The 22,500-nt window shown below is 35.7% G+C and overlaps 1 protein-coding gene across 1 annotated transcript in view; it reads left to right on the top strand.

The window, feature by feature from the left end:
• Positions 1 to 22,500, top strand: part of LOC111044421 (glutamate receptor ionotropic, delta-2-like) — a 147,519-nt gene that overhangs the window by 71,135 nt on the left and 53,884 nt on the right. The window lies entirely within an intron of this gene.

Below are 22,500 nucleotides of genomic sequence, written 5' to 3'. Positions count from 1 at the left end.
CGTGAGCAACAAATGGGAAAGTTATAATATGTAGGATAACAAAATATATTTTAAAATTTATAGAAAGTAACAGAACTCCAATTCTCCTTCTACCATTTTCTTGAAAAAATTATTTCTTTGAATTCAATATTTGATTATTTTTATTCTGTAATGTACTTGTCATTGAATAAAGATTTATTTATCATTTATTTGAAATACTGGTACGTTCACAGTCCCCATCATCATATTTCTCAATGTAATCAGTTGGGAGAATTCCTGGAAAGTTTCTTGTTTTGAAATGTTTTTATCGGCAGGAAATATCACAATTAATGGCTTCCCTGTAATACGTTATCGAAGGTATTATTATTTTGAAGCCTTTCACCGCTGATGGATGATTTTTAATATAATGACAATCTTCACAAACATGAAATAAACCCTTGGAGCTTACAAAACTTTTTTCAAAACTCTTGTAAGGATTCAAGGAAAACTGGGAAATTCCAAGAACTTGTTTTTTCTGTTCAGGGCTACTCTTAATATCAATACAAGTATATACAGAGCTGCTCTTAATATCAATGAAAATATATAAAAGCGAAATGGCACTCACTCACTCACTGACTGACTGACTGGAAAACTGGCTGACTCACTCACTCACTCGCAGAACTAAAAATCTACCGGACCAAAAACGTTCAAATTTGGTAGGTATGCTCAATTGGCCTTCTAGAGGCGCACTGAGAAAGGATTTGGAAAAAAATCCAAAGATAAGCCCAAAATTTGCGTTTTTCCAGCGTTTTTTAGCGTTTTCTCAGCTTTATCGATAACAAATGAACAGAAAATATTCAAATTTAGTACAGGAGCTCAGCTAGGATGTAACAATTTTGTGTTAGAAGGAATTTGCAATAATGTCAAAGATACGCCCAAAATTAACGTTTTTTGCTTTTTCTCAGATTTATCGAGAACAAATGAACAGAAATTGTTCAAATTTATAACAGAAGCTAAGCTACGGTTAAAATGATGTGTTAGAAAGAATTTAAGATAACGCCAAAGATGCGCCCAAAATCTGCGTTTATCCAGCGTTTTTTATGCTTTCTCTGCTATATCGTGAACAAATGAGCATAAAATGTTCAAATTTACTAAAGAAGCTCAGCTGGGGTGTAATAATGTTGTGTTGAAAGGAATTTGAAATAACGCCAAAGATACGCCCAAAATTATTGGTTTTTTGCGTTCTCTCAGTTCTTTCATCAAGTAATAGACAGAAAATGTTCAAATTTGGTACAGAGGTTAAGCTGGGGTCTAAAAATTTTGTGATGAGGTGACTTCAATATTCCATCAAAGATACGCCCAAAATCAGCGTTTTTCCAACATTTTTCTCAGCTTTCTTCGTTTTCTCAGTACTTTGACTTACTGATGGAATGAAGCATGCCCAAATGAAAAATGCAGGCGAGCGAAGCGAGCACGCTGATCTCATTTTTGGACGATCCAGTCGGGGGTCCAGGGGGCGGAGCCCTCTTGCTGGACGGATATGGCAAGCGAAGCAAGCCTGACGGCTAGTAAAAATATAAATCTCAGCACCCTTTTAAATTATTTTGTTACAACATTTTTTGGACATCAATTTCTTTAAAATAAAGACTTGGAAATGGCATTAATGTCCGAAACATGTTGTGACGAAATAATTTGAAATGGTACTAGGAATTATATTTATATTTATCACAAGAACTTATCTTACAAAGTTATCAAGGAGAATCTGACAATAGTATGTGTACAGTGATTATCATCCATTGTTGTTCTCTTTAACTACAGTGTATGTAATGGGAAAAATACTTCTTCCTCCACCTACTGTCTAAAGTACTTACTTTACTCACTGAAACCTAATACTAAAGTGTCACTTTTTCGCTCTCGGTAGTAAAAAACAGAAAAACTCCCTAGGGAGTAAAAGTGACTCCATTTGAATAACATGGGGAGCATCTCTACTTTGAAACTTACATTGTAATAGGTTAGAAGGTCTAAGCTCAGATGAGAAAGCATAATAGAGGTGCCTGTCATTGAGTCAACTGAATTCAATACTACAACCAGAAATTTGATTAACTCATGAAATATATGTTTGTATGATAATTATAATTATATTCTTAATATTAGTAGACGATAAAAATTTATACAATTTTTAGAATATTTTATTCTATCCAAAATACCAGCCAACAAATATTTTTGATCTGCAATTCAAATCTGAACCGCGTGATCTGGAGTCAGCCATTTTTGGTAGCTGCTCAGCTGATATAATTGTTACAACTTTTGCCGATAGATAGCGCAATCGGCAGAGCCAATCAGACGACCGGTTTTTAGGTTTTAGATTTAGGTTATATTGTTAGGAATCATTGTCACCAATACGTAAGTTATTAGAATGATTTGATTTGCAGTTTCTATAAAAAAATGTAGATGGAGGAAAAATGTTGTGTACATCACGAGCGAAAAATCCTTTTCCTCCCTCAGGAAAATTGCTGCCCTCGGCTTCGCCTCAGGCTTCAAACTTTTTCCCACAGGGAGAAAAAGTCGTACTTTCCACTCTAGATATACAAATAACTATCAATTCATAACTCTGCATGATACATGATGGATTAATTCACGTCATAAAAATGAATAAATGAAAGTTGTATATATGATGATGAATGGATTCGCTTCCTATTCATAAAAGTTTCTGGATTATTTCAATTGGAGAACTCAATTCAATAGGGTGACTGTCACAAAAAATCAGTAGACCCAGTCCCACAATGGAATGATATGATTTTCATTCAACTATAGAAATAATACTATACAATAGAGGAATGAAATAAACAATAGATGAATAATCATGATATTATTCTCATTCAACCATATATAGTAAGGTCCACGTAATAATGGCAGTGTTTGATTATCATTGGTGTTGCTATCCTTGTCTATCATTCAACAAAGCGGATAGCATTATCTCTCTCTCGCTCTGATCTGTTGCCAGATCGTCTTTTAACAATGTAGAATAATTAATTGATTAACAAAATATTTCATCTTAATTATAAAAATGCATTATTGAAAAATATAACTTCTTGCTTAATAAATTAATATAATTTATTCTTTTTAAACGAGAACGAACCGTTGATATTACATCAATAAACCTGTATCAGCTACTGTCTATAGAAGGCTTTGACAAGACAGAGGAACGGCAACGTTTTTCTCTCATCTTTCTTCACTGCCGTTATAACGTGAACCTCACTATATTTTGCATAGATATTGATACTGGAAGGTAGGCTACATAGATATAGATCCTGAAAAGGTACATGAATCTCTATATAGCCTGGTCAATCGTCAACCATCAGTAGCAATGGTATTACTATCCTTGTCTATCATTCAACAAAGTGGATAGCACTATCTCTCTCTCGCTCTGATCTGTTGCTAGATCGTCTTTTAACAATGTAGAATTATTAGTTAATTAACGAAAAATTTTATCTTAATTATGAAAATTCATTATTGAAAAATATAATTTTTCTTGCTTAATCAAATATAATTGATTCTTTTAAACGAGAATGAACAGTTAATATTACATCAATAAACTTGTATCAGCTACTGTCTATAGGAGGCATTGACAAAAGAGAGGTATTGCTATCCTTGTCTAACATTCATCAAAGCGGATAGCGCTATTTCTCTCTCGCTTTGCTCTGTTGCTAATCTAATCTGTCTTGCTGATCTAATCTGTTGCCAATTATTTAATTGACAAAATATTTCATCCTAATTATGAAAAATCATTATAGAGAAATATAATTTCTTGCTCAGTATAATATAATTAATTTTTTTAAACGAGAATGAACCGTTAATATTACATTAATAAACCTGTATCAGCTACTGTTTATAGAAGGCATTGACAAGGCAGAGGAACGGCAACGTTTTCCTCTCATCTTTCTCCACTGCCATTATAACGTGGACCTCACTATAGAAGAAGAATAATCATATTATTCTCATTCAACCATAGAAATAAGTATACAATAGATGAGTACAATACACGCACAAGCCTGGAGCTGATGTGGGCATCATACTCAGCCAAAAAATAAACATTTAACTTTGATTCAACATAACAACATCACAATCACTGACAAACAATTCTCCCATCCAATCAGAAACAATAAAACCTTCTCCGGTCCTCCCCCCCCCCAAACCACTTAAACTCTGACCGCAGATTAATTTCGGGACAGACTGAAACCCTTTCAACCCCCCCCCCCCAACAACAATTATTGTCTCCCGGGACTGTCTCTCTGTGTAACTGGATCTCCGAAAAAAAAGAGAGAAAAAAGTTGACAGTGTATTAATCATTGTGTGCAGATAAGGGGGTCCCCCCGTTGGAGAACCCTCTCTAAATTTGTGGGTGAATTGAAGGGTGGGAGGTATGGGAACGAGGGTTCCAGATTTTTCACCCCCAACAGGAAGTGAGCTATCACCCAGTATGGCCACCCCAAAAATAAAATGTTTCCTTCCGCCCTTGTGGATTGTTTCTGTGTCCTTTCCTCCCCCTCTCAGAGCCCGGAAAGGTCCTCAACCTTGACCAACACCCCCAAACCTCTCAGATTCCAGGGGAGGTCCTGGAACCCTCTCACAAAAGTGGTCCCAACCCCTAAATCTACAGTTACAAAATTTCCAATACCGCTGTATTATGTACTCTCTAATGTTCTTCACTGTAGCGAGGTCCACGTTATAATGGCAGTACTTGATTAACATTGGTCATCCTTGTCTATCATCCAACAAAATCAAATACTGCCTCTCACTCAATAACAAAATCAAATAACGTGGACCTCACCATACAAGCAGTAACTATAGTGAGGTCCACGTTATAATGGCAGTGAAGAAAGATAGGGGAACAACGTTGCCGATCCTCAATCTTGTCAATGACTTCTATAGACTGTAGCTGATAAACAGGTTTATTGATGTAATATTAACTGTTCATTCTCGTTTGAAATGATCAATTATATTTTATTGAGAGAGAAATCCTATTTTCAATAATTTCATAATCAAGATGAGATATTTTGTTAATTAACTATTAATTCCATATCGTTAAAAGACGATCTGGCAACAGAGCAAAGCGAGAAAGATATAGTGTTATCCGCATTGTTGAATTTATCTAGTGTAAGGCAGATACATAACACATTAAGCTCATGAGTCTCAAATGTCTACACATACACTACTAGCCGTCAGGCTCGCTTCGCTTGCAATATCCGTATAGCCAGGGGGCTCCGCCCCCTGGACCACCGACTGGATCGTCCAAGAATGAGATCAGCAGGCTCGCTTAGCTCGCCTGCATTTTTCATTTGAGCATTTTTATCATATGTTAGGACGATCCAGTCGGGAGTCCAGACTAAACGTCTGGCTAAACGGATATAGCGAGCGAAGCGAGCCTGACGTCTAGTAATGTCATATTCCCAGGAATAGCTCTGAAAAGTATCAGTGCCCAATCAATTTTTCCGCGATAAATGCATTTCAATCTTCAACTTGGCGCCAACCTAACATTCTCAATTTTAGGTGAAAATGTTACTGGACATCAATTGTAGAGATTTTCATGTTCATTCTACACCACTTGATTTTTTTCGTTTCAATTGTAGCTATCTGAAGCCTGATAATTGGGAATCTATCTGCATTGATGGGGCGGAGCTCCTGAATTTTTTACAGATATGGGACTTGTGGCAGTTGATAGAGCTTATCGATGACTATTTTAGGTATGAATTTGATCAAAATCGTTGCAGCCGTTTCCGAGAAAATCACGAAAAACCCTTATTTTGACAACATTTTCGCCATTTTAGCCGCCATCTTGAATTGCATTTGATCGAAATTGTTCGTGTCGGATCCTTATAGTGGAAGGACCTTAAGTTCCAAATTTCAAGTCATTCCGTTAATTGGGAGATGAGATATCGTGTACACAGACGCACATACACTCATACATACACACACACACACACACACACACATACAGACCAATACCCAAAAACCAGTTTTTTGAACTCAGGGGACCTTGAAACGTATAGAAATTTAGAAATTGGGGTACCTTAATTTTTTTCGGAAAGCAATAATTTCCTTACCTATGGTAATAGGGCAAGGAAAGTAAAAACCACACTTGGAGTTGAAATATTGCCAAAAGATTTCTTAGTGCGCCTCTAAAGGGTCAACTGAATATACGGTACCTACCAAATTTGAACGTTTTTGGTCCGGTAGATTTTCAGTTCTGCGAGTGAGTGAGTCAGATTAAATATAGTTCAAAAAAAAAAATGGTGTTATTTTTTCAAAATTTCTTCAAGAGGTTGTCAATGTTGTTCCTTCTTTGTTGAATAATAGACAAGGAAAGCAATACCGTTGCTAATCAAACACTGCCATTATAACGTGGATCTGAGTATTTAATTTCAGAAGGGAGATCCGTCTGTATAGCTTGTTTCATTTCAGAAGGGGGAAGTAGGCTACCCTCTTAATTGCTTCACAATGTTATTTACTCGTGCGAGTATGTCCGAGTGTGTTCGAGCTTGTTGAACGTGTAGAGCCGAGTCGCGGGGGTTGGGACCAGCTGGACTATTCTCATGATTTAGGAGTGAGGGGGCCGGTTACCCACATTTTACAAGGTTAATAGAATGTGACAGGTTAGTCACGGCTTTTATAGGGTGGGCCACGTTATTATGGTAGTGGAGAAAAATAGAAGAACAGCATTACCGATTCTCTGCCTTGTCACTGCCTTCTATAGAGGATGGCTGAGACATGTATATCTGTCTATCAAAGTGTAGCACGAGATTGAAACAATGATTGGGAGAGAATCAACTGGATAAATTAAGTTATTTTTCCTCTCCCCATTATTTGATAATGTAGTTATTGAATAAATGAATAAATAATAAAGAATTCAAAACTTTTTTACTCCTCCATATTGAAAATCATATTTATTATTCTTACCTGAAACGCAAAAAATCCTCTGCGAACATTCTTGATGCCCTCAGATGGTGAGCAGTAGGCATTGTGTTTCTTTGATAGTATTTTTGTCTCATACAACGATCTGACATCTCTGTCGAATGTCTCCTGCAAGAAAAATTATTATGAAACAGAATGTTCTTGATATAAAATGTTAGATCAATTAAACAAGAAATAAAACAATATGAAATCTAGAAACTTCTTCCGTATCAATGTATTAAATCAAAACTTCGTATTCAAGGTTGAGTGTTAGAGAGGATTTGGAAGTCCTAGCTCCGCCTAATGAAGAATTTTTTCATTCTCATTTTCATTCATCCAGGGATATAGAAACACACGTTATTTTGTATCGGCTAGACTTTAATCAGATCCAAAAACAGTTCAGATTAGCTTTAAAAAATGGGAACTATATCAAATAAAGTGATAAAGAATTTCGGACTATGAGTAACCTTATCCAAATTTGGGAGAGGAGCAGCACAAAGTTACCTTATTTTCTTCTATCCTTATCATTTTTTTGTGATGATGAACTTATTGTATGAATCAATAGACCAATATAGAATAATGTTATGTCAAATTTTATTCATATTGTACTTCACTTTCTTGTATAACCATTGTAATGTTATGATGTTTCTCCGAAAAATAACGAATTTGATATAATATTGATACATTAACGAGTGATACAATATAATATAGCCTACAAATACTGAGGCATATTAAATTTGTATCAGACAGGCTTCATATTATTGTGAAGGTGGAAAAGAATTGAAATTGTCGACTTCATTGATACAAATTTACGACGATTTGTATCAATAATAAAAAATATAGACGCATATAAGATTTTAATCAGTAAGGCTCCAAAATATATAGGAGAAGTAGTATATATTTCGCACCTAGAGCAGAAAATGGAATTTTTCCAGTTCGGAATCGGTTTTCAAGTCCGAGGCCGTAGGCCAAGGACTAGAAAAGATTGAGAGCCAGAAAAACATTTTTGCCTGTAGTGTGAACAATATTTTTCGCCACACTACAGGTATTGCTGACAAAATAAATAAAGAATACGAAATAAAGAGTACTTGTTATTGTACCTATCTCTTGATTTCAGTGGTAGAAGATTTGCAGTCAGGATTTCAGATTCTTTTAAAATTTCACTTGGAATATCACAGGCGTCGTCATCTTCAAGCATTTTTGAAAATTTGGAATGCGCCAATCAACAATAAATAATTGAATAAAAATGGTTGCGAAGCGAATGCTGAATTAGTTTAATTCGAAACTCGAACTGAAATCATGGCGACTTTAATGAGGAAAGTGGACACTCGCCCGATCTAGTGGATGACTTATCAACTACGGACTTCCAAGCGGCTGGAAAGAGAACACTTTCTGGCCTAGACCGGAAAATAAAACTGTTTCTTACGTCAGACGAGAGTCATCTGCAAACAAGGTCTTTCAGAGGTATGTAGGGACTGGAAAACAGCTGCTTTCTGTGCAGTGTGGCGAAAAAGAATGAATATTGTCAACATTATACATAAATTTATGTGTATTTATATTAAATAATACATAGATAGGCCTACACATCGACTTTTGCATATGCAAGGCTCCATATTAATTTAGTGATTTTCATGTTTTAATAACACTGGAGAAACATGGGAAAACTGCATTGTCGATTCTCTTCCTTGCCACTGCCTTCTATGGAGGATAGCTGATACCAGTATGTGGACTCCATAATTATACAGGTATAGTGAGGTCCACGTTATAATGACAGTGAAGAGAAATGGGATAACAGCGTTGCTGATTCTCTGCCTTGCCACTGCCTTCTATGAAGTATATCTGATGAAATATTAACTGTTTATTCTTGTTGAAAATAATCAATTATATTTTATTCATTGTGATGGTTATACCAGTCTCCTGTCGGTGACGGCACCTATCTGAGGGTTAATTCCTGTTTGGGAAGTACCCTTGTCACACGAAATAGGGGAAAATGTCTAGAGTATACTAGAATATTTTCCTGATAATTAATCAAAGGATTAATTGTACTATTTTTTCTCAAGTTCAAGTAACTCGATGATGAGTTACTATTAGCCTCTGAAATGGATATGATATTAGCAAATAAATAAGCTATAAGCAAGGTCGAACACAGGGTCACTAAGGAACAACATGTGATGACAAGTTGCATTTATTAAATTTACTAAATCATATAAGAATATTGTTGGTTCAATAAGTGATAAATGAATTTGATAATGAAGGGTTAAGCACATAAACAATATAATTTGAATTTTAAAAAGTTCTTTCAAGTTTATAAATTTATTAAGGATGCTATGTAGTGATTTATGTAGTGCTTTCACCCAAGGGTTGCCCGACTCAAGTTTGGACAGTGTAACGTCAGAATTCTTACAAACGATATACCAGTTTGTCTATGGAAAATTGAGTCGAAGAGATTTTGAAATAATAATATTAAAAATCACTCACATTTGTATGGGCCCATAATATACGCGCACTCACTCATGAAGATTTGTTCACTGCATGGCTGGCATCTTTCATCAGGCTGCATGGCATCATATTAGGCTTCATTATTTGGCTCGCGATTTTAATAATTAATAACTCCTCTTCAACTGAGACTTGGTAATCAAATAAAATTCTAACGTTACGGGAACTCTACATTGATTGAATTTATCACTCTTACATAAATTTAACAATGAAACATTTGAAACGACAAAAAATAACAAATAGGAGTTACAAACGACTCTCCATTGGAATGCTCAGTTAATCTCTCTCTCTCTCTCTCTCCTTCTTCTCAGAAATTGAGAAGCTAGGTTTGGGGCAGTTAATGACCCACATGACCAGTTAATGACCAATCACTGGTCAGAAAAACAAATCTACCAATAGGATAGTTACAAATGAAGAAAATGTGCTCAAGTGTACCATATAGAATAAATAAATAATTTTACAAATAAAAACGAGAAAACAAGCAAAAACAAATATAGGGGAACAATGAGCAGATTTTTCAGCAGGTCAGAGTGTACAATAAACAAAACTAAAATATATATTATAATAAAATTGAAAATCGAAGCAAGCAGTCAACAACCAGAAACAAACATGCCGGTTATCAGCTGACTGATAAGGTAGCCGGCTCAGTTTGCATCGAGAAACTAACCCTTATTGTAAACAAACATTCATTATGCTGTTATAGGTTATTGGAAAACCATTTACAATTGTTTGTGAATCTGGATCTTAATAAATGAATATATCATAGATTTTGTTGTTATTTCAACAGCCAATAAAGGTGGGTAGTCGTAATTTTTAGCTAATTAGTATAGAAAGTTGCTTATCAAAGCTGTTTGGCGAATCTCACCGTGACATCATCAAGCAAAATATATTCTCCAATCATCGAATAATCATCTTTTAGAATTGGAATTTAATATTATATTAAAAATTATACTTCTATATTGTTAAAAGCCGATCATGCAAAGTGGAGCTAGAAAAGGATAGCACAATCTGCTTTGTGGAAATATAGACAAGGATAGCAACACCAATGTTAATCGAATACTGCCATTATAACGTGGACCTCACTTGAGAAGTGGAGGCGCATGGAAGAAATTGTCAGCTGTGGCTTTAAAAAATAACGAGTCAAACAATTAAAGTGACAGGTCACCCTATTGGTTGGTGGCTATATGAAGGCATGAAGGCATAAAAGGGCAGAATGCGCTCTTCAGCAGTGCTGCTTATAGCTTTTAAAGCTACTGCTGTTAGAGGATAACGAGAGGCATTGTCACCTACATTCTCACACACTTGTATTCTCTCTTATTCTCTTCCTTGTTCTTCTTCTTCTTCTGCTCCTTCTTCAGCTCCTTCTTCTACTTCTTCTTTTCGCTTCTTCCTCTTCATGCTTCTCCTTATTCTTCTCGGTCTTCTTCTTCTTCTCCTTGTTCTTCTTCGTCTTCTACTTCTCCTTCTCCTACTGACTTCTCTTCATTTCTCCATCTACTGACTTTTCTATCCTTCTCCTTCTCACACTTGTTATCCTTTCATTCCAGTCCATCTTCTTCTCCTCCTTCTACTTTTCTCATACATCTTCTTCTTCTCCTGCTACACATACCTTTTCCTCTCTCCTCTCTTGCTCTCCATCTCTACTTACTCCGACTTCATATCCTCGCTGTTATCTTCTTCTCGAAATTCCTCTTTCATTTCTTCATCTGTCTCCATGTTCTTCTCTCACTTCTCCTTCTTCTTCTTCCCAAAGAGTGGACATTGATATGTCCAAAGCTCCGCCAATTTATGTAGATGCATTACAATATAATAATTATCTATAGTTATTTTATCACAAATTACTTTTTCAATAATTATTTTCTAAGTCTATATTATGTAAATTCAGTAGCCTGATATAGACAGTACTGGGAAGAATTTTTGCGCAATCCCCGAGAAATAAGGAAAAATTTTTGCGCAAATCCCCCTCCTCCTCCCCCCTCCCCCTCTGCGCCCCCCTCTCCTCACCCTCTCCCTCTCCCTCTCCTTCTCCCTCTCCCTCTCCTTCTCCCTCTCCTTCTCCCTCTCCTTCTCCCTCTCCTTCTCCCTCTCCTTCTCCCTCACCTTCTCCTTCTCCCTCTCCCTCTCCTTCTCCCTCTCCCTCTCCCTCTCCCTCTCCCTCTCCCCTCTCCCAGTGAGGACGAGGGGGAGGAAGAGAGAGAGACAGTGAGGGAAAAAATAATTTCCCTTTTTGGAGGAAAAATTCCCTACTGACAGATTAAAGTGAATCCATCTTTATACTGTCAAATTAAAGTGAATCCATATTTCTACTGTCAAATTAAAGTGAATCCATCTAATGCTCTACTGTCAAATTAAAGTGAATGCTAGATGAGTGAAAAAATAATTTCCCTTTGAGGGAAAAATTCTCTACTGTCAAATTAAAGTGAATGCTAGATGAGTGAATCCATCTAATAACTTATACTGTAAAAAGTGATTGGTTTGCTTTCCACCCGACAGTTAAGAAAAATTTCACAAATTTATATTGAAATTTTCTATGTGCTGTACAAACCGCAGGCGTTGCTTTTTAAGTGTGCTCTCCGAGAATATCTATAGTAAATTTAGTACGAACAAGCATTCCAAAAATGGCTATAGATATCCTCAGACCTATATCACTTGGGGTATCAGCTCTATTGATGTCTTAACAGAGAGAGGTCAATGATCTAAGTTGATCTTTTACATTTTTTATCTGCAATGTCATACAAGCATTTCCAAAGTTCATCGGTATTTGTAACAATAGTTGAGAAATCATTTGCACTACAATAATGTAGATGACCTGTATCTAGTATGTTCAATAATTCGAAAATCTCAGATAAAATTGGAAAATGTACATTTTCTGTTTTTGTTAACGGTAAATCATCGCCTTGGAATCCTGTTGAAAATTTAATATTTTTTGCAATAGAATCAAATTCATTGAATGAAATTGACATCAAGAGGCGAGATAATTTTTTGAATTTAGCAAAGCTAAAACACTGCATGACCTCGATTATGTTATGAACAATAAGGTAGGAATGTGCACTTAGCTGTAACAGAGTTGGCTCTGAGGGGGCGTATCTCTTGATAAGGTCAAGCTGTAACAGTTGTGTCTGAGGGGGCGTTTCTCGCGTGCTCACTCAATCAAGTCTACACTGATACTAAACCAAAATGTTCGAGGAAATATCTGAATTAAAAAATTTCACTACAACAATACATCATAACTTCATCTTCAATTTTAATCAATTTATCTACAGACAAATTGTATGGACGGTAATAGCACAAATAGTCTTTTATATCGTTCAAATTAACTGTGCTTAGAAAAATAGCCTTTAATTGTTTCGCCAAACTATAATTTTCACTAGATGATTTCTGAATTGCACTTTCACACTCATCATACCAGTCTATGCAGTTTTTTAACCTCACTTCCAATTCGTTGTCAGCAGCTAACCACTTTGCCGGATCCATCGTTGTCGAGTAGTAAAACTATGTGTAGGCTGGCACTATTATAGAGTAATTAAACGGTCTTTCTTCATTAATAATTGCAGACAGACAACACGTGCGAGCTTTATGCAGTCTCAGTGCATGCGAGCAATAAACACACTGTAATTCCTTTCCGTTGTAGAAGAATCCATATCGTGCAAAGTTTCTTTTCTGAGCATTCGTATACATAGGCGCCAATTTCATACTTTTCATACGAGTATTCTCGCACAAGAAATTATTTGTTTGATACATATTTTTAAACAGCAGAGAATTATAATGTTGGGCAGAGAATAAAGCACACCTTCCATCGGGTCTATACTTATGTATCTTACATGCATCATAACACCACGAAGTGGTGAAAAAGCTGAAATCGGGCTTGAGAAAGTCCTCCGGTATGCATTGTACGTTAGAATGCAATCTTCTCAAAAACTTTGCTTTCTCAGTTCCTTTTGTAAAAATTTTTTCATAACCTGCGAGGTATTCACGGATAATTGTCTCATTCCATTCCAAATCTCCATCGCTCCATTTTATTTTATGATAGTTACGTTCCAGCCATGTTACGTCGTTAAACAATTTTGTAGTCAATTCCATCTTTGGAAATGGTGATTTGAAATGAAATACAACATAATTATTGCTCTCATCGACAATAGCAAGTTCTTTCACAATAATTTGATTACAAGTTTGCTTAAACCAGTGAAGATCAACCGTAGCAATTTTCGTAGGTGTCTGCTTTTGCACTCCTTTCTGTTCCTCTTCACGTTTCTGTTCCTCCACCTCTGGCGCCCCCTCCCCCTCCTCCTCTCCCGACTTCTGGATTGGTGTACTGCTTCTCCTTGGTTCATAATAGAAATTTGTTGATTCAATATCGTAAAGTAGCGACGACTGAGCTTTGTCCAAAATATCAGAATCAAGATCACACTGGATAGAGCGAGTTTGTGGCTTGTCCACCAAAATATCAGAACACAAAGAATAGGACATGATTCCTGTTCAAAGGTAAAACTGATAATGGCTTACATTTGGTGCAGTACACACCTTATATAACCTGCAGTGATGCACTCTATCAACAAATTACTGAACTTCTTTCACCATGCTCGTGAGTGGCGTGTACTCCATCACACGATCGCTAATTAAAACGCAATACGCGGAAGTATTTGCAGGTACTGCACTATTAAATTCCATTTCAATACGAACATCTGTCGATGATTTCAAATGACTTGGTTGGTGTGAACAATCTACAACAATCAGCGGTGTTGATTCACAAAACGTTTTAAAATCGATTTCTGTTCCGAGTTCGCTATTGATTGAATGATTATAATACGAGGGTGCGAAATCCAGGAACATCCGGTATAAAACTTCCTTCTTACCTAGCAGATTTTCGTATGGATAATACTCACTATTCAAATATACTTTAACATTGTAAATATTACAGCTGTCAAAATTAGATATTGATTTTTTAATTTTATTCTTTCGATCAGTTTGAAATGCAATTATAATATATTTTGGAGTATCAAAATTCGATGTTGTGCGTACTGACCAAGAATGAACAAGTGAATTTTGCAAATTTGGTAATTCACAAATTTCCCAATGGCGGAAACTTAATTTCAGTGGAGTGTCGGCATCGAGCAGTCTCAAAAATTTCAATCGCACATGATCTTCTAAAGTAATGTAGGGCATCCGCCATTGGAGCTTAGTAATTTTTACACTAACCTCTGTACCGGTTGCAGACTCGACGCAATTGAGGTCTGAGGGCGACCTCAATAATACAAGCTCTTGTTTCAAGTTTAAAATTATTCTTTGAAAATCTTCAAAAAATGGAAGGATTAATTTCAACGGCACACAGAAAGTGAATTTATTATCTGTTAGCTCATATCCTGCTCTATCAAAACCAGCTAAATGATATGTGTTTTTATCAGATGCGTTCTTCACAAGAATAGCTTTAATTGTAGAAGTTAAACCAATTAATCTTGATTTGGAAATTTGTTGACCTGCTAATTCGTATCGTATTTCATCAAAAAGGTTGCCCACTATGTTACTGCTTAATTTATAGTCTGCCGCAATGGGCGCACCAGCCGGTTGAGTTGCCTCTCCTGCTACTGTAATCGCAGGCGCTGCCGGTTTTGTACAGCTCACCGTTCCCTCAATTAATATAAATGATTTGCAAGGTAAAGTATAAACATCCAATGAATTTATTCCAATTCGAGCTTCATCAGAGTTTTTTATTTCTTGTCCTGAATAAACTGTATGTGTATGAAACTGGAATTTGGTTATGTCATTATAAAACTGAAGCTCTGTCTCCACATCCAGAATATCACTAATTGATGCGCCTGACATGTCGCCAATTAACTATAAAACCTAATCTTTCCAAAGTTCTCGCACTTTTAGCTGATAACGCCCTATTGCTTTTACTAGATGTTGACGCTATCGCGACCTTTTCTCTAATGACTTGATTATGCGTACACGTACTACGCGTACGCGGGTTGAAAATAAGATATCCCATTACTTTTGTTTTTCACGTATGTGTAGTCTAATTGTAATTGTATCTCCGCGGAAATCAATAAACGATCCGTTCTGGTCTGTTACCTTTACATTAATAGTTTGAATTCGACGTGTATTCAAAGGTACATAAATAATTGGAGAGGGTACTTCATTTATTAAATAACCGCTAGGAACCTTTGGCAAAAATTCGTAGATTATATGTTTTTCTTTTCCGTTAAAGTAACTGCCACATGCTAAATTACATTCAACAAGAATACCATCAATGCTCGATATGTTAACCAGATGTTTGGAATAATGCCATTTATTTGCTTGTAAAACTACATTATCAAAACCTAGTATCTTAGCAATCGAATCAGAACGTGTTAAATCAATAGGCTTATCAGAATAAATTTCAATCTTCATAGTATTTGCATTTGCACGTATAATAAGTCTATTCTTCTTCTCATCATAGTTCAATTTATGCTTTATAGACTTTATAATATCCTCAAGCTCATATGCACCGGTATCCAACAAGATTAACTTATCACCATATTTGAAGCTAGAATTTGTTCCTTTGTTTACATTTGCTATACTATTGTAACTACAAAAATTAATCAGACCAATTCCCATTCACTATTTTTGTCCAATTCTATAATTTCTTGTAAATGTTCGTAAAGGTTACTTGACTTTGATCTTAACGTTATAACGACCATCTTGTGTGTTCAACACAAACACTTAATTACAACTGATTTGCAAGAAACAATAACGTGAGATGGCCACAAATATCACTATCTAATGGTTGCAAGTGATCCAAATTATAAAATATATTTACTCCATTTTCTTTTTTCCAATATTTGTCCAATTCGTATGGAGGTTGTAAATTTCCAATTGGATCAAAATACCATACATTACTTCCTACCTTCTTATATGCAATCCAGTGTGTCCCCGGTTGGCTGTGCTTGTCCAAATTCACGATCGCATTTTCGTTTTTTAGAATTTTTTTGGGTAATGCATCTAGCATATATATTCCTCTTAAACGAATTTGTAATAAGCTAGCCCAATCCATTAAATCATAGTTACTCAATTCTCCTTCAATATTCATGGTTTTTTCTTGCTCTTCTTTGACCTCTTCTTTGTTGTTCTACGTTTCTTAACTTGAGGGAATAAACTCACACCATATGATGATGATGGTGGGGGTGGGGGTGGAATTAAAAGTCGCCCACCACTAAGCGGGGGGTACGGCTTCAAATAATACCCTTTACCTGCTATATGTTGTTTCAACTGAGCTATAGCCTTGCGTCTAATATCATTACTATAACTTCTCCTCTCATTCTTCTTCTTCTTCTTCTTCTTTCTCAAAGAACCACCAAAGTAATTTTTAGCTTTCATTACATTCGTAACAAGGTAACTGAGACCTCTCTCGGCTAGGGGAGTTTTCGGATTTTTAAAAATTTCCCACGCTGCGTTCGCTAGAATTCTGTCAGCTTTGGCTCGATTAGAATTATCACTATTTAGTGAATATGCTATATCGTGGGCCTTACAAGCCTGGTCAAGTTTGTTTATTCCAGGATCTCCACGTGCTAATCGCTTTTCAAGTTTCGTTCCTGGTCCGCAATACTGGTACCCAGGTGCTATTGGGATTTCAAAGGGTGTTACATCGATCAATTTATTTAAAATAGTTGAAGTAATACCTGTAGCAGTCCCTGCCGCCCCCTTAAGTACTTTCGCCGCCGAGCTTAAGAAGCCTCTCCCCCGTTTTCTTCCACTTTGCTTTCTCTTACATACCACCATTGTCATTACCTTTCAACTCAATGGTTGAACATTAACTAAAGTTAATTAATTAATCATTACACTAACTTAATCTAAAAGAAAAATGGAAATTTTCTATTAATTTGGAATAATACTTTGAATTCATCTATTCAGATTGCATTTCAAAAACAGATGGCCCCATGCGTTATCTCCTATTCTCGCTACTGCTTTTTCCTCTATTACGAAAGAGAAATCAATCGTGAGTTCCTTTTTAATCCTGCCTTCCTATACTGCCAGTTGAAATGAATCCATATTATTCACTTTATATGTGGCTTGCACCCAACTCGAGCCCCCTGGCACGTTGCCGCTTTTTCCTCTATTACGAAAGAGAAATCAGTCGTGAGTTCCTTTTTAATCCAGCCTTCCTATACTGCCAGTTGAAGTGAATCCATTCTGCTCCTCGGACGGCCTTGTGAAGGTCGGGAGGGCGTTGCCCGGCCTTGAGTGAGTGAGCGACCGAGTGATGTCAGCTTGTGCGTACATCAAGCTATATATAAAAACACATTTCTTATCACTTAATGCAACTTGGAGAGTGCACTTGTCTACACGTACTAGCTGCCGAGGAGGGCTATCACAATTGGCGAGCACTGCATACTCCACAGAGGTCACCGCTAACATTATTGATTGTAAGTAAAAATTTTTGTTACATTCTCATATTTTTGTGAAATAACACTAAATTGATTTTTATAATATATATTAGTGTTACAGTTTGGTTTCATTGTTTTTCCACAGCATTTTCTCACCTCACAACTCGGTCTCATAAGCAGTTGTGCTCTCGTGAAGGAACCTTACCTGCATCGAGAAAATCATAGCCGAGGAGCTAGCTGAACCGAGTCGAGGAGCCTATCCGATTATTTCATTTCGTCAAATCAACACATGTAAGTTCATTTTTACTTAAATTTTCCTCTTCTCCGAGGACAATATTGTTCTCCATGTTAGATCCTTCAACAAGGAAGTAAGAGGAGCTCATTTTTCAAACATGAATCTTATCTTGACAGTGTTTTCTATCATCAATGAGACATTTTAATATTTAACCAACCAGAAAGATGCATTTCATTTATTTACAATATTGCACACATACTTGATTTTGATCTTTCTTTGTCAATCTTGTTCTAAGCCTGTTTCATCTGAAGAATCTCGTAAAAAATTCCAGATAAGTTATTTAATTGTTCTTTTGTTAAATGAGCATTGTTTTCTATTATAACCTTCTTAATTCTATTGATAGACTGTGTAATTATTGCCAGACTACAGTCCAACACTTCTTTTCATCCCAATTTCATAAAATAAATTGTCCAAATAAAGGTTATGCACATGCGACTTTTCAATTCTTCACTAATTTCCACGTTGAAACAGAATACAAACACATGAAACAATGATTTTGAATTTAGAAAGATTAAGATCCGAATTGACAAAAAACAAAATTCATTCTACTTAGCACTAAAAACTGTAAAATAAATATTAATACTGTATTGTTCCTCATAAAACTAATGAATAAAGCCGATTAAGATCAATTAAAAAATGATAATCAATTAAGGTTCACCAGAGAGTTATGCAAAACTTTTGTTATAATTAGATTTATGAGAAGCAAACCAGCATAATTAATTTCTCACTATAATCCCTCTCATAAACCACGTACAGGGTATAATCTATAAAGTAATAAATGAAGATCTTTGATATAATTCAATATATTATGTATATTTTGTAATTCAGTTTAATTAATGAGATACTATACTTACAAAGATTGGGCTATCAATGCGATCGTCACTCACCTATTATGATGGAATCTAGACCACAAATAAACATTTTTTTACAAACAGCATTAAAAAATACATAACAATTTTGAATGTTTTTCAAGGCTCATTTTTGTTATTACATTGAATTCTATGCATACCTCTCTGTTTGTGATCATGAGGTTTACCAGCATGTAATTTTCCAGTTTACTCAAAGCTTGTAATTTTTCAATTGTCTGCCTACGATTTTATTTATTTATTCATTTATTTATTCGTTGATATAATTACAAATCATATGAATATGATCGGGTAGAACAACAGGCACAGCCCAAAACTATTCTGTTCCTTTAGATGAAATGTCCGAACATTTTTTCTAAAGGAACAGAATGGTATTCACTTAATTGATTAAAATGTCTATCTATAATGAATTGAACGCACAAATCTGAAGACTTTAACTCAGACTCCACTGATCCATCTCAGTACAGTAGCTTGATGTTGTATCAGCAAAGACAAGATCACTACTAACAGATTAGCTTGCTCTAGCTTATTATTATTATTATTATGAAAAGCACACTCTAGCGATAATTTATTGTACTTTATAATATAATATATATTTGGTTACAGTTTGGTTACATTGTTTTCACAGCATTTTCTCACCTCACTACTCGGTCTCATAAGCAGTTGTGCTCTCGTGAGGGAATCAATCATACCATAGGCCGCTATCTACACCTGTACCATAGACCGCTATCTACACCTGTACCATAGACCGCTATCTACACCTGTACCATAGACCGCTATCTACACCTGTACCATAGACCGCTATCTACACCTCTACACTCGAGGAGATTCACGCACCATCAACACATGTAAGTACATTTTTACTTCGATTTTATCTCTGAGGAGGAAAATTGTGCTCCGAGCACAGTTATCTCTGAGGAGGAAAATTGTGCTCCGAGCACAGTTTTTCTCCTCCGAGCACAGTGTTTGTCCTCGGAGGATAAAAAACCTTCTACATTATACTGCATGCTTGTGATTTTTTCGCCTCATCTATATGATGAGCGTCTTTTGTCTTAGACTCATCAGCATAATATATACAAAACGGTGTATGCATTACTTTTTCAAATGGTTCAACGATAATATATTTACAAAACACACATTGTAGATAGTGATAGTTATGTAAGAAATAAACATTTCTTGCAAAATAGTCTGCTCTATCAGTTAATGGTTTGCAAATGTAACAATGTAGATGGTGTGGAGGTAGTTTTTCAAACCACTCTCCTTGTACAGATAAATCTTCTGGCATATTAGTAAATGATAAATATCTTTCTTCATATAATCGTAGAATATATTATCGTAATTCTCATCTTCAATTGTTATATTTCCTTTCCTTCTACAATTTGGGCTAAACTTTGCATGTTCGTTGGCTACAACATCATTTTGCTCCCAATCTCCTATACAAACTGAACAAAATACGCAGCGCACAATATCCGGTTCACTTGCGAATACAAAACCGTCTTTCGCCATATTTTCTGCCGACAAATTCTGACTAGTTTTTGTCCATTTTTTATCGAATGTTAATAATCTCAATCTTTCATGTAACATTATCTGTCCTTGTGATAACATCGTGAATGTCAATTCACAACTGATTGTGAATTACATTCCTTTACACATACTATTAATTACCTATGCCATCCTGATCATTATTCTTTTGTTTTTTCAGTATCATGCCGAGGGAACGCAGACTTCGTGGGATCAATTCAAGCGCAGTTCGCCATCGCATCAGTTTTGAGGACGAGGATATTGACATTGAGAGTGTGCTTGAGAGGACGAAAACTCGAGTTTTCGAGATAATTAGGGAGCATGCGGCACGGTATGATGCAAATGTTAAGTGGTACATAGTGCTTAACGTTTTATTGTATAAATAGTGGTGCTGGATGACAAGGTTGATGAGTCTGTTTCATCTCTAATAAATCTACATAGTTACTCCAACATAGCGCTAAACGTGCTTGAGAACTATGAAGATTTTAATGAGCATTTTTTCTTGGCTGTGAGAAAAAATCATCATGTCTTTCGAAAATTTCGTAAGACATGGGTCTGGATGGGTGTTGAAGAAAATTGAATCACTGGATGTAAATGTAATCAAATATAATCCTATATACACATCCAGTTTCATTCAAACACCCCAGTTTTTGAAAAACAAAAAATGTATTATAAATGTCAAAAATCTTTCTGACGAAAAATGTTTTTTGTGGTCGGTCCTCGCATATTTCCATCAGAAACCAAAGGACTCACACTTAACTGTAAAGTATTTGAGCAAGTTTGCTCACAGACTCAATATGCGAGGTGTAAATTTCCCAGTGACGACACGCGATATTAAGAAATTCGAAATACTCAATCCGGACATTGCAATTCACGTCATCGCGTATGACAACAAAAAGTTTTTCCCCTACCGTATAAGCAGTGTAGCGATCGCTAAACACTGAATACGGATACCTTAAAATTATTACCTGTGAAGAATGAGCATAAAAAATCATACAGGTCGAGCGAAAATCCATGTAGTTAATTTACGGGACTGCGTCTCTAATAAGTTCTGAAGGATTAAAAATACGGTATTTGGACCAAATATCGTTCAGAAATATTTCAGAACAGAGTCTTGTCGGGTTTTAAGCTCTATTGTAGGAATTTATATGACCTATGGCTGCATCTGCTGTACAATTGATGGTTCGCTCCAAAGTCGAGGTAGGTAACAGATAAAAGCTGATATATGAGCAGGTAAGGACAAAGAATAAATATCTCGATCTGACCCCACTCGCTAATCCACTTAGACCTGTTCCAGTATCCAGCTTAATTCAATTATTCCAATGATCGCATTCGATCGGTTCTTGATGATATAGAACGTATCAGACACAATAATTGACAGGCTTAAGAAATAATCGAACTCAGAAAGCGAATTAACAAAACTGAAATATATATAATAAAATATGTAATCATACAGTGCAGGTTCAGAAATTGATTTACAGGTTGAAATAATTTAGCATTAACAGAATAGTTGAAAATTCTTGTGCTTGCATGATACCATGCGTGATTCGACAGAATTTTACAATTGATAAAATTAACAGTTTTGAAAAAATATGTAAAAAAATGAATTATAAAATATTTTAAAAATGCTCGGGGTCGTGGTTCAGGCAGCGGAGGATAGCTAATCAACTACAAGTTCGTATGAATTAAATATTGAATAATTTAGGCTCTTAATAACTAAAGCGCTTGTCGGCGTGGCCAATAGTTTAACGAAGAAAAAATTTATGTTCTGCACTGAAATATTTTTCGAAGCGTAGATTGGGGCCCCTTTTAAAACTTTATAACTCACGTGAATTTCCTTAGCGGTCGTGGTTTTTCTTCTTTAGATCAAAATCGTTTGATCGGCGGCAATCCAGGCTTCGGTTTCAGCACGTGGGGAATTTTGATTGATATCTCCTTCACCGAATTAATTGAGGGATAATTTACTTTAAACTTCTAATTTATCGATTGATGAAAACAGAATTTACGATAACAAATAAATTGGCCTAAAATATCGGCTCACAAATAGAACATT

This window comes from Nilaparvata lugens, chromosome 10, assembly GCF_014356525.2.
Source record: "Nilaparvata lugens isolate BPH chromosome 10, ASM1435652v1, whole genome shotgun sequence".
Lineage (NCBI taxonomy): Eukaryota > Metazoa > Arthropoda > Insecta > Hemiptera > Delphacidae > Nilaparvata > Nilaparvata lugens.
The sequence above is the reverse complement of the archived record's forward strand: the minus strand, read 5'-3'. Positions and strand labels throughout refer to the sequence as shown.